The 9,804-nt window shown below is 45.0% G+C and overlaps 1 long non-coding RNA gene across 2 annotated transcripts; it reads right to left on the bottom strand.

The window, feature by feature from the left end:
- Window positions 1-449: 449 nt before the first annotated feature.
- Window positions 450-7,566, bottom strand: LOC116575746. 2 transcript variants are annotated; one of them, XR_004279934.1, is made up of 3 exons: window positions 7,095-7,566; window positions 5,322-6,961; window positions 450-461 (listed from the first exon to the last, which is right to left on the bottom strand). It is a non-coding gene; the product is annotated as an uncharacterized LOC116575746 (long non-coding RNA). The 2 variants fall into 2 exon arrangements; XR_004279933.1 differs by lacking the exon at window positions 450-461 and having other exon boundaries at window positions 5,069-6,041; window positions 6,700-6,961.
- Window positions 7,567-9,804: the final 2,238 nt, after the last annotated feature.

The following is a 9,804-nucleotide window of genomic DNA, read 5'->3' as shown; positions in this document are numbered from 1 at the left end:
CTACACAGCTGGCATCCGGAGAGACAAGAGCTCTGCACAGGGGGCCTCACTGACTGGCTGAGCCCTGGCTGCCCTCACTGGGGCTGGGATCAAGGGAGGCCCAGCAGCTGCTGTGGGGTTGAGCCCAGAGCAGAAGGATGACACAGTGCTGGCTGGTGAGTGTTACCCCAGTAAGACTTCTCTTTCCAATCTGGGCAACCAACTAACCAGACAAGGAGGCTGCACATTAGGGGTAAGCAGCAGAGTGGACAGCTCCAGACCCATCCTGCCAAGACTGAAACCAAGCCTCAACCTGACTGAATAGGTCTTTCCACTGGACCCTCTCTGAGGTCCTCAATGTTCCTCTCTACTCTACTTTTTTTTTTTTTTTTTTTTTTTTTTTTTTTAAGATCTGTATGTTTTGGAGAGAGAACAGGGGTGGGGGAGCAGTGCAGAGAGGCAGGTGGAGATGGAGAGAGAATCTCGAGCAGACCCCTCACTGACTTTGGAGCCCTATTCAGGGCTCAATCTCATGACCCTGAGATCATAACCTGAGCTCAAATCAAGGGTCAGACGCTTAACACACTGAGCTACCAGATAGCCCTATTCCTCTCTACTCTTACGACTGGCCCAGTGCATCCTCATAAGGAATACTAAAGTCTGTGATAAAGAATCATGAAAACCCACAGACTTTTGTAGGACTCATGCCGATCGCCCTCGATTTCTGCTGACTTATCCACACTCTAGTAAAGTAAAACAGTTTGCAAATACAACTTCGTCTTCTCTTCCATGTCATGAGCCTGAATTAACACAATCCATCTCTTCCTTCAGATGACTGCAATCTCTGTGATTAGCTGTCATGTGGGGACCCTATTTCCAGTCGTGACCTCATCCCTGTGGGTCCCAGTGGGTTCCGTTCACTGGACTTCTTGGCTTCCTGTTCACCAAAGTGCATTCCTTATCCCTGACAGAGAAGTAAAGTGTTTATCAGAGCCTCAGCCCTCTCACAAGCTCAGTGCTCTTTGGGAATATGAAAGCTTTATTGTTGTGGTCATATGAAGCTCATTACTCACTTGTGTTTTCTGTGTGTAATTGAGAAAAGCAAGGCTAATAATGAAATTCAATCACTGAAATAATGGATCCTAGGCATAGTCAAGAAGGCATCCACTGAAAAAGACATTTATAAATATTCCAGGAAGGTTCACATGTTCTTGGTGCTGTGCCTCTGTTAGTTTCCAGGAATGCCAGCTGTTAATAATTAGGAGAATGTGTCACACATTACTGAAACCTCAAGGAGTTCAGAGCAGACCTTCCTCTACCCAGGAGGTACCATCAAGGGAGGATGATGACACATGCTTCTCCCAAGATCTCCTCCTGCCACAGGCACTCTGAGAACAAGGAAGGAGAGACAAGCAATTGGGTGACTCACCTTCCCATTTGGGTCTAATATAAGGGACTTGATTTCCACTGACTCATATTAAGGTTCCTGGATGAGAAAGGTCTAATGGTGTAACTCTTTTCAGCTATGAATATGTTTCAAGACAAAAGAGGGTATTTCTGCTACCATTTCATTCATTTTGAATAAGATACTTGCAGGAAGGAAATTGGGGTTTTCCTAATAATATCTAAAACTGTGAACATTGGTGGATGCAGTCTCCAAATCACCTCCTAAAAGATCAAAACTAAAAGACCAAAACTCTTTTTCTGGGAGAAAACAATCTCATGGCACTCTATGACAGAGCCAGCACAAGCCGACTTTTAAATCAGTCCAACTAGTATGATTTTCCATTGTAATTTTTCAAAATACTTCATTCTCTCAGGATTTCACAAGATTTTAACATTCTGTACTTCAGTTTCCAGAGGTTTTCACTAATTTAGCTTTCTACTCTTAAAAGCAAATAGCGATTTCTGCCATTTCTAAAGACTATCTCAAGGTCTAGGCACCTATACAAAGCTCCATGCGGTAAGACCATTAGGGATTTCGTAGAGAAAGATCCAGGTTAAAGATCAAATGTACAAAAGGGCATTTTCTCTTAAATAAGATATTTTCTTCTTGTTCTTCCTTTGCTCCATTTTTGATAAAGATAAACTTGAAATGGATAAAAGACCTCAATGTGAGACAGGAATCCATCAGAATCCTAGAGAAGAACATAGGCAGTAATCTCTTCGATATCAGCCACAGTAACTTCTTTCAAGATATGTCTCCAAAGGCAAAGGAAACAAAAGCAAAAACGGACTTTTGGGACTTCATCAAGATCAAAAGCTTCTGCACAGCAAAGGAAACAGTCAAGAAAACAAAGAGGCAACCCACGGAATGAAGGAAGATATTTGCAAATGACAGTACAGACAAAAGGTTGATATCCAGGATCTATAAAGAACTCCTCAAACTCAACACACACAAAACAGACAATTGTATAAAAAAATGGGCAGAAGATATGAACAAACACTTCTCCAATGAAGACATACAATGGCTATCAGACACATGAAAAAATGTTCATCATCACTAGCCATCAGGGAGATTCAAATTAAAACCACATTGACATACTACCTTACACCAGTTAGAATGGCCAAAATTAGCAAGACAGGAAACAACGTGTGTTGGAGAGGATGTGGAGAAAGTGGAACCCTCTTACACTGTTGGTGGGAATGCAAGCTGGTACAGCCACTTTGGAAAACAGTGTGGAGATTCCTCAAGAAATTAAAAATAGAACTTCCCTATGACCCTGCAATTGCACTCCTGAGTATTTACCCCAAAGATACAGATGTATCTTTGAAAAGAAAAGGCCATCTGTACCCCAATGTTTATAGCAGCAATGGCCACGGTTGCCAAACTGTGGAAAGAACCAAGATGCCCTTCAACGGACGAATGGATAAGGAAGATGTGGTCCATATACACTATGGGGTATTATGCCTCCATCAGAAAGGACGAATACCCACCTTTTGTAGCAACATGGACGGGACTGGAAGAGATTATGCTGAGTGAAATAAGTCAAGCAGAGAGAGTCAATTATCATATGGTTTCACTTATTTGTGGAGCATAGCAAATAGCATGGAGGACATGGGGAGATGGAGAGGAGAAGGGAGTTGAGGGAAATTGGAAGGGGAGGTGAACCATGAGAGACTATGGACTCTGAAAAACACCCTGAGGGTTTTGAAGGGGCGGGGGGGTGGGAGATTGGGGGAGCCAGGTGGTGGGTATTAAGAAGGGCACGGATTGCACGGAGCACTGGGTGTGGTGCAAAAACAATGAATTCTGTTATGCTGAAAAGAAATTTTTTTTTAAAGTCAAAAAAAAACCCCATATTATTGTGTTTGAGTCTTAAAATAGCATCTCATTTTGTCTTCCACAAAAATAACTCTGTCACTTTAATCAAACGCATACACTGAGTATCATCCCTTCGCGAATTTGACATTTCTGACCTCAAGAAGTTTTCTGTCTTTTGCTTTCCTGGCAGAAGGAGAGAACTATGCAGCTTTCACAAGAATACATGTGAACACCGCACTGGGTTCATTGTCTACTGACTCAGTCTTTCGAGGGCTTTCTCTTTGCTTTCTACCCAGAGACTCTTCAATACACTACTTCCTTCTACTGAAGGACTCACACAACCTTTTTCATCCCCTGGTTCCCAATTTAGTGTCTCCTTCCCAGGAAATCCTCTTGTAGGTCCCATCTTAGGCTAGGAGAAGTCTTCTTTGTGTTTACTGGCATTGGATCTTTTTTTCCCCTTTTCTACCACTTGTGACAACTGTAATTATCAGTTGTCATTTCACCCGCATTATAAGCTTCAAGAGTAGACGTGCCCTTTCTGTCTTTTAAGGTAGGTTTATCCAAGTGACTAACTCAGGACCTCCTCAGAGTGTGCTCTCAATAAATACAGTTGCCCAACAAAATAGCACCACGTACCAAACTAAGAATTTCACAGGGTCCAATGGAGCATAGACGAGAGTCATCTAATTGAGGCAAGAAGTAATATAGAAGCTGAGATCAAAGATGTCCATCCACATACCCAGAGACATATACAAAAGTACAGGGGAAAAGCCAAGCATCTAAGGGTCTAGGGAAATGTAAGCAGAAGGAAAACCATACACAAACACCTGGAAATGAAAAAGAGTAAGCTGCATTTTATACTTGCATGATTTTATTAGTTCTGATTATATTGCCCTGAAACCTGGATTTGCCAGACTCTTGCTCTGTCCCATAAATGTGAAAGCTGGTCTAAAAGGTCATGGAAATACCAATGACCCCTCGTGTAGGAGAAGAGAATTATATTCCATACAAGAAAAGGGGGCAAGCTTACGGGGGCCAGAATGGCAAAACTGTATCAGCTACAATCTTTTATCTTTCCTTCTTTTTCTTTTTTTTAACTTTCTTTCTTATCTTAGCAAAAAATGACAAAATCCAGACCACAAGTCACTGAAGCAAAATGTAACTTACCTGAAATCCCAACATCTGGGTAACCTCATGTGCGCCCTTTCCAATTCTCACGGCATAGGATACACATAACTTTTTACGAAAATGGCATCCTACATTAATCAATCATCTGTAGCCCATTTTATTTTTTAAGACCTTATGATCATCTTATGAGTGCACTGGAGAGGGAGCAAAAGATTTAAGGAGTAGAATGTAAAATGCATAGATGTCTTGAAGTGCATTTGGAACGATGGTTATCTCACAGAGTATGACTTTTCAAACCCTGTGTTACAGTTACGTCTGTCGCGCACGAACTGACTTTCTCCACTGTCCTACTCCCTCGCCCCGAGGAGCTGTACAATTTCCTCCAGGCTGCATTCCACTGTTACTCCTGTTACTTTCATATAGAAGTCAGTACTGCTCATTCACTTCCCTGGGAAAGTGCTTTCCTGGGTTCTGGTAGATGGGTCACATCGGTGAGCAGTCAGACACAAGTAAGGTCCAATCACACAGGTGACTGCCCCTAGTGGTCTCCAGCTCCCACCACTCTTTTTTTTTTTCTTTTCCTGAAGATTCATTTATTAGAGAGAGAGAGAGAGAGAATGAGCAGGAGGGGCAGAGGGAGAGAGAGAGAATCTCAGTCAGACAGACCCATGTTGAGCGCAGAGCCCAGCGCGGGGCTCGATCTCAGGACCCTGAGATCCCAGCCTGAGCTGAAACCAAGAGTCGGATGCTGAACAGACCACACCCCCGGGCACCCCAAGCTCACAGCACTCCCAAGTATCTCTGGTCTGAGGAGGTGGCCCCCCGTCTCCGTGGACTTATTTCCCATCCTTGCTGCTCACGCTTCCTTCTGAAGATGAGGCGACTTTCCCTTCCTAAAGCCTCCTGAAGCAGCCCGCGTGAGCCGAGGCCACCGTGGACAAAGCACGAGGAAGGCGAGCCGGTCTGCTCCCGGGCTGTCTGGGGGCACGCCGGCTCCGACAGCTGCGGCCTTGAGAAGTCCCGTCCACTCACGCTCAAGGCCACGGCTGTAAGAACAGCCCTGAGACTGAGGCACTCGGGGCCGCAGGGGGGCTGCCGGCGCGTCTTTCTCAGGCCTTGCAACACGGCGCTCGTTGGTTGGAAATGGACACTGCGAGTGGGCCTCTCAGCCCCGTGCACGCTCCTGACAAGGAAAAGCAGTTGCTGTTTGTGTCTTGCCGTGGTCTTCAGTCTCCAATTTCAAGGCTATGCAAGGTAGGCTTTCTTTTTCTTTTTTTTTTTCTTTCTTTCCTTTATTTATTTATTTATTTTACTGTTTTTATTTTCCTTGGCCACTTAAGTGGTTAAAAGTCTATTTAAATGTATTATTCTTTTCTCTAGAGAGCCAACAAGATTTCCAAGATCAATATTATAAACTTCAGGGACAATTGTGAACGGGTTGTTCAAGTTAATACGGCAAGCTGTCCAATGCTTGCTCAGTTGTCTTCTCCAACACATGGAATTAGAAGTCTTGACTTGCCAGAGGGAGCTTTGGCGGGTCATTGAATATAAAAAACCAGGACTATCTTCTGACACTCTCGCGATGGTGGTGAAGTCTTCCCACTTGGCAGGGTATGGATTGGAGGCCTCTGAATACACATTCTCTCAAGATATCTCCCGGAAAGTTCTACAGAAAAAGATTCATTAGGCAACCCTGGCATTTAATCAGCAATGATTATCTATTTTTTGCCACAATGATCAATGACAAAAGAAGAACAGTCGATATTTGTGTCTGTGAGATACAATCTTCTCAAGCCCAACTGAATTGTATCAATAGTCAATTTATTTTCATTTAAATAATGCATTTCCAACCAAGCTTGGATTCTGGTTGTGACGTGCTGTCAGAATAAGAAATAGACTGGCTGCTATTGCCTGGGTTGGAAGTACATTCAACAGTTAAGCAAGTGATTAAACATTCAGGACTGTTGCCGCTGCTTAATTAGAGTTGGAAGGAATATTTCAATTCATAAAACTATTTGCACGCTGCTGTCATCTCAGCTGACTCTTGCATAATCAGCAGCTTCTTGACCCTGCCATGTTGGTCTCCTGGGATAGTCCCTCCACTTTACCTTTATTATTCTGTGTGCAGTCTCTCAGGAGATCCTTCATACAGAGCAATGCTCTAACTGCTGAGGATAGGCCCCCTAGGGCTCCTCTCTATCCTTACCGGAAGACCAGCCCGATGCACCCATCTCAGCAGGGTTGAAGTCTGCCCTAAGGAACCGTGCAAACCCACAGAGGTCTGGGTCTCCCTGGCAGGTCTTCCTAGGTTTTTGCTGCCTTACTGCTGCTTTGGTGGAATTATCCAGACGGTTTCCAAATTCAGGCTGCAACTTCTCCATCCCCCTCGTGCAGATCCGTGCAGTAGGTTTTTTCTCCTTTAGATGCCTTCACATCATATGCCAAATGCGGCTGGTCTCCGAGCCCCTCCCTTCCAGCCAGGGCCCCCTCCTCCCTGAAGACCACAGAGCAGGTTACAGCAATACTGCCTCCGGGTTCCTTCCATTTATTTGACATCTTGAGATTCTCCAGGGTGTCTCCCGTGCCCTTCATAGAAAAAAAAAAAAAAAAAAAAAAAAACAAAAAAACAAAAAAACAAGGAAAAGCATTTTTAAGGACTTCAACCCTTTTAGAGGTTGGTGTTTTTTCAAATTCTGGAAGTCTCCATTATCATATTTACAGAAGCCGATTACACACTTTATACAGTTGTTCTCTCTATAACTGAGAAAGGCAAGACTAAAACTGGAATCCATCCAGTCGCTGAAGGCAAGGATCCCAGGCAGGGGTGGGGAGAAGCGCAGTGCCCGGTTCATCTACAAATGCTCCAGGAAGGATCCCCGTGCTCGTGAGGATTCTGTCCCTTCATCAGGCCCCTGGTCTGTGTGTCCGCGGCATTGAAATCAAAGGACCTGCCTCCATCCAGGAGGTGCACTCAAGTGCTGGTAACGACAGGCCTCTACCGTCCTCTCCCGCTGCCACCGGGGCTCGGGGCTCGAAGGAGAAAGAAAGGGGGAGAAGTGTCTGGGGGACTCAAGGCCCCCTTTGAAACTGGAGCCCGGTTAAGGGTGTTGGCATCCGCTGATCCACGCTTAAGTCTGCCCACCGGGTAAGAAAAGTTCAGGGCTGCAACCCCTGCAGCTACAGACATTTTTTTTTTTAACAATAACAACAACAACAACAAAAAATTAAGAAAAAAAAAAACTTGGCTGTAATTTTTCTTTGTGACTCAGATGTTTACAGGAAGAAAACTGTTCAGTTTCTCTGGCTGATGAAACCGAAAGTCATAGATGTTGATGGCAGGAGGAGTTTCGAATGATTTCATAGGGACACACTCCCGGCCTGAAGGACAGCAAAGCTGGACACAGCCGGCCCTCGTCCAGTGGCTCTAGCTGTTGCCTTTGCCTTGTCATCTTTCAAACATTTCATTCTCCTCTGCCCTTCAGGCGACCCTAACATCCTGTAGGTCTGAGTGTGAGATCTTTACTGATTTCTCTCTCGCTGCTACAAGCGGTGATTCTTTATTTTTCCTGGAGGCCTCAAGAGCTACATACCAGGGTAGTGGATTAGCCTTGGTTGTGCCCTGGGACATTCTCCAAATGGAAGGAACCCAGTGCTTAGCTCGTCACCCTAAGTTCACAAGGGGCAGAATTCGGTCTGGTTCTTGGAGTGGGGGAGAGAGGACCGACTGTGTTCAGGAAAGTGGAAACCGCAGTGGTTTCATCCTAATCCTTCATGTACCTGCGAATAGAAGAGTTACCCTGTACTGTACCACCACTGAGGCCTGAAGACAGCATTTGGCTGTTGCGGATTTTAGAATCCATCCTGGGGGCAGCGTGCTGATGTGGAGAAGCAGGCTTTAGCTTTCTTGCCTGGAGGAGGCCCAGGGAACTTGCCGGCTGGGGTGGGCGCTGGGGTAGGGCACAGCGGGGTGGGAAGAGAAAAGGATTAGGCAGTGATGTGAAGTAAGAAAACACATCTGGACACAAACTATATTCTGTGGGATTATCCCAGTTTCACAAAACAAGAGAACACACGCGCACACACACACAGCAGAATGCTTCGCAAGTTCACGGGCACGCTCACTCAAGCGCATAGCGTCGTAGTGTTGTCCTAAGTGCCGCTGGGCCGCGCTACCACGGGTGGCGGACAGCATTTCAGGTCATGGCAGACAGGCTCCCCGGGCTCCTCAGAGGCAGAGGCAAGTCTGCTGAAGGTTTGCAGGAAGGAAGTGGCGGGAGTTAATCTGTTATCTACATTGTGAAACGCTTTAGTCTTTCTGCAGAGCCTGGTACACAACGGTTCCAGGTGTGCTCGAGAGGAAGAGAACATTGAAATGTAGGTTTTAGAATTTCCCAAGTAGTACATGAAGTTTTTCATTTAACCTCTTTAAGTCTGGGGTCAGCTTAAAAAAATATTTTCTGAGATTTTTTTTCTTTATTTTGTCTGTTTAATAAGTGAAAAATGCTAAAATCTTGAAACGTAACGAGGACTTTGTCCAATTTTCCATTCAGTTTTCCCAATTTCTAATATAAATATTGCACGTATATATATGTGTGTATTTATATATGCATATAGAGAGAGAAAAATAAGCTATAGCTATTTTTAGTAATATGAAGGACTATAAAATGATAACAAATAATAGATTTTTATTACTATTAGGAAATACATAATTACAACTATTGTACATTTCAGGGTCTTCAAATTTTTAGGCTGAGGACCCCTGTAATCAAAAGACAGATTAACGGGAGCAGAACAACTTTAGGTGCAGAGTGTGAGGACCCCACCAAGAAACGAGCCACAGAGGCAGCCGGAGGCCCGTAGACCGTTCTGAGCCAAGCAGGGGGCAGAGGTCTGAGGTCCCGAAGATAGGTGATTCACAGGCAGATGAGCAGAGATGTCTGGTACCCAAGCTTCGCCCTGTCAGGCAGAGGAGTGTCCTGGTTATCTCTGGGCATCTCTCCCCCCAGCTGCAGCTCCAGCCCCACACACGGCCAAGTGGCCCCGAGGGGTGGGCATCCCGCTGACCTTCAGCAATGAAATCCCACTTCTGCCGAGATTCTCTGTCTTCCAGTCAATTTCTAATTAACGACTGAGATAAACTTGTCCGATTAGATCACAGTTCGTGTGACAAAACGCCCCCAACTCTTCTTCAACACTGAAAAGACCTTTTGTCAACAACATACAGGTAGATGAAGAGAAAGTACTTCGTGTCTTCCGGTTTTGCCCTTTATGTGTTTTATTTATTTGCTTATTTATTTTTTGAGAGAGAAAGGGAGAGAACATGAGTGGAGTGAGAGGCAGTGGGAGAGAGAGAGAGAGAGAGAGAGAGAACCTCAAGCAGACCCCATGCCCAGTGCGGAGCCTGACGCAGGCTGGATTGCGCGACCCTG

Source organism: Mustela erminea, chromosome 17, assembly GCF_009829155.1.
Source record: "Mustela erminea isolate mMusErm1 chromosome 17, mMusErm1.Pri, whole genome shotgun sequence".
Taxonomy (NCBI): Eukaryota; Metazoa; Chordata; class Mammalia; order Carnivora; family Mustelidae; genus Mustela; species Mustela erminea.
This window is presented reverse-complemented; position numbering and strand designations above follow the sequence as displayed.